Source organism: Palaemon carinicauda, chromosome 2, assembly GCF_036898095.1.
Source record: "Palaemon carinicauda isolate YSFRI2023 chromosome 2, ASM3689809v2, whole genome shotgun sequence".
Classification (NCBI taxonomy): Eukaryota; Metazoa; Arthropoda; class Malacostraca; order Decapoda; family Palaemonidae; genus Palaemon; species Palaemon carinicauda.
This window is the reverse complement of record NC_090726.1, coordinates 79,458,650-79,462,676: the sequence shown is the minus strand read 5'-3', so window position 1 is coordinate 79,462,676 and position 4,027 is coordinate 79,458,650.

Here is a 4,027-nt window from a genome sequence, read left to right as displayed (position 1 = left end):
CTCTCTCTCTCTCTCTCTCTCTCTCTCTCTCTCTCTCTCTCTCTCTCTCTCTCGTTCAGATGAATATAATCTTAGCATGTTGAAACGTAACTCTTATGATCAAATAAACATATTTCGTAACCTCAGTAAATACATATGATCAAATATGTGACCAAAATAGTCTTTCACTTTCCTATTATCTCTATTCGTAAAAAAAAAAAATAAAAAAAATAAATCTGAATTCATGACACAATACAAAAAAAAATTGCACTAAATCATATTATTGCCCTGTCTCAAATACATTAACCCGGTACGATAGAAAGATTGGAAGCAAAATCCGAGATCCCATTGTAGTCAGTATGTAGTGACAGATCTTAGCATAGGGTAATTTGTCGTATGGGAACTACTATGACAGTTTCGTTGACCAGGCTCTTGACTCTTGACATTCGATGGGAGAGTGGCCGGATAATGGTTTTGAAGGAGGCATTCCAGAAAGCAAATCATGCAGAAAGGGTGTCACATTTCTACCTAAATTTTCTTATTTGAATTTATCGTACTTTGAATAAATTGGGTTCCAACATTCAAGGAAAACAGCCATAGTGACATGCTTCTCTTACCTCCCCTAAGAAGATTATGAAATGACATGTGTTTACTTATTTAGGCTTGTTATCTTTTTGTTTGTCTGTTAGCTGGAATGCGTCAAAACTTCTTGTCAGAGATCCACCACATTTACACATCAAGATCGTGTTTCTGATTATTATTGTTATTTTTATACATTGGTCTGTAGACTTGAGTAAAATGTTGACAATCTATATTGACGGTGATCTGAAATCTCTAATTGCTCTTTCTACTTGATTGTTCTGTTTGTAGATGTTATACGCATCTAACAATCATACATTTACTAAATGGAAAAATAGCTTCTTATATCACCTCATTCTACTGAATGTAGTTACTAATGCAACGCGTATGAGAGTCGCATTTTTTCACAAAACCGATAATCTCATTGGATTTCATAATAGGCTTTTCAGTCCTGCGTGGATGTTTGTGAAAAGAGCAAATCCTCGGGTATATTTCCATTACAGATTTAGCATGAGTCCATTCTTTCTTTTCAGTGTTAGTTCCTCATCTATTCTACAATGAAATTTAGGCATTCAGTTGAAATTTATCAACCCTCGTATAGTGACAGTATCCAAGGACCATAGGTGAAGAAGAATATGTTTTACATTGAAATGAGGCTACAAGAGATTATGAGAAAATGGCTAGATTGCTTTGGCTTGGATCAGTTACCTACCAAAGGAAATTTACTTACTTCTTGAGGCGCTTGATCAGTCTTGCATATTTCTAATATAAAAGGGGTCTGGTATGCTCACCTGGTTCCTTTTTTATTTTTTATTTTTTTTTTTTTTTTTGCACTCCATATACTGTGATGCTGCAAGAAGCATGCTTAGAAACTTATAATTAGACAGCAATTACATAACACACGCTTCATGGTATGAATCAATGGTAAAGACATATCCTTAATTTGACTACTGGACACGAATCATTGATGTTCATCTTATGTATTACAAGTGCATCAGATCTTAGAGAGAATGAGCCTTTAAATGACACCATCATTTACCTAATGGGATTATTCCTTGGTGTTTTGCTTTTGACCATTTAAATTTTGCAAGGTGATTGTCAGTACACGTGGAAGTCCAGAGACAACTAAAATACAAACATCCAGAAGTATACCATGAGTGTATAAGGTGTAACCTTCAAACACAAAGGTTAAAAAACCCACTCTCTATGATGACAAAAGACCAGGCACATTGACACTAAACAGAATTCATCAAAGGGGATGGAGGTATTTCTGATCTATATCACAAGCCAATCTCTTTGGTCACATGAAATCTGGTATCTCCCTAATATGCAAAGATTCTCACTAATTATGATAAACTCATATCACAGAATCTCATAACAAGTTTACCTCATATCCATGAGGGATTAAAGTTTAAAAATTGGATTCCGCAGTGATATGAAAAACCTATTGCATGTCCTAAAGTAACACAGAAATCCTTTTGGTAAGAAAAGTTCATACCATACTACCCTTAATGCTGAATGAATAATAGATGAATATTTAAATAAGTCCTTGAGAACTGCTAACAAAATATGATGCAAATTGTATACCAAATCTGTAAAAATAAATAAAAATATGCAAATTACAGTATTAACTTATTTGTTTATTGGAATCTTGAATTCTTCACTAAATTTAGATATATCTATCTCAGAACCTTCATGAGAAAATCTTACGAACATTACTATCCGGTTTCTTTTAAATTCTGTTTCATATTTGACTTTCAAAAACATCTCTCCTCTACAATCTAAAAATACATTCAAAGGTCAATGGAATGAAAACAAAATATAAAGCCATCCAAGCATCCAAGTGAAGGTTTTGATCAAGCTATTAACATAACAATTTTTCAATAGAGAATTAATGATTCCGATGATATTTAAATTTGAAAAAAGGTTTGTTTCTGGCGGAAATGATTATTATGTTAACCCAGAAACGTGTCTTATAACGTCATGAGACTCATATTTCCCATGTCATTCATTTCTGGTCGTTACGAAATGTATTTAACTGGCATCACATTCTAATTTATATATCATAAATTCATTATTAATGAAAAAGCTAATAACGTTTGGAATTCTAACTGGCATTTCATATTTCAACAGGTACTGGTAGTAATTGATGAACGCTTCCAGTTATTATTGAATAAAATATCTGGACGCTTTTTATATGGAAGCCCATATGGATGCTAGATCCACTTTTTTATAAAAAACAGTAATCCACTTTTTAAATTCAAACTTGTTACGATGTTCAGGCGGTTGTTATGAATAACCTCAAATTAAAGTCATAAATCAAAATTATTCATATTCACTCGTTGCTTATTTTCTTTTTATATAAATCTATTCATTTCATTAAGAGAATTATATGTAATGTGTTTCTTTTACTTGTCAGTAAAGGAGTTTACTTAAGCCAATATTTTCTCTTAACTTTACTTATATGTAGTTTAGCATCAGATTCATATAAAACAAGTACTGTAACTATAGATCGAAACCTTCCTGAAACAGTTTCCCAGCCCTATACAACGTATTTTGTTTATCCTATTTTCCACAGAGGATTTGCTTGTACTACCTATAACACTTTTTCTCTCACTCGATAGACAATGTCTATCAACCAATTTCCATTCGTGAACCTAAAGAGGAGCCACTCTTTTTCCGTTGCCATGCCAGTTTATGTCCCTTTGCTCCTTTTGTTCAGCGGCAACAATAGACACCTGTTCCTCATTCAGTTATACGAGATTTCTTATAATTAATGACGAGGCACCTGCTCTGCAAAAGCCATCTCCTGGGACGCATGACATATTGTCATTACCCACAACGAGAAACCCAAAATTTCCAGGCTGATGAATGAGGAAAAAACAGTTCACTCGAAACTACCACTACCCTACTACCATCTAATTAGCCTTTTCTATCTAATTTTTAACGAAGATTATATTCATTTATTTTCTAAAACAATCACATTTGCATAGTTTTAAACCTTTTTGTTCTAACGTAAATTACCAGAAACTTTTTCAAATGATAACTTCCCTCTCTCAAAGTTAAACCGAAACATAATACATTTACTTTCTCTTACAGGCTGTCAATGCGAGAGTCCGTGTCTTGCATAAGGCAAGACAACACACACACACACACACACACACACACTGCATTTCTTGCTGGCCTTTTCTTGAACTTACCAGTAAATGCCTCCTAGACATGTTTTAGGTAATCATATATTTAATCTAAATTGAAGTTGACACTTTAAATATAACTTCTATCGTATTGCAACTTGAGACACAAATTAGTACTTATTATGATGTAATTACATTTTATGAAATGTATGTAATTTATAACAGCGTTACGTACAGACCAATATAAAGCTAAAAGTGCTTTATGAAGTTAGACAAAAAATTATCTTCAGTTCTTTATCCGACCACCTGGTAACTGAAAAACCTGATTCCTGGCA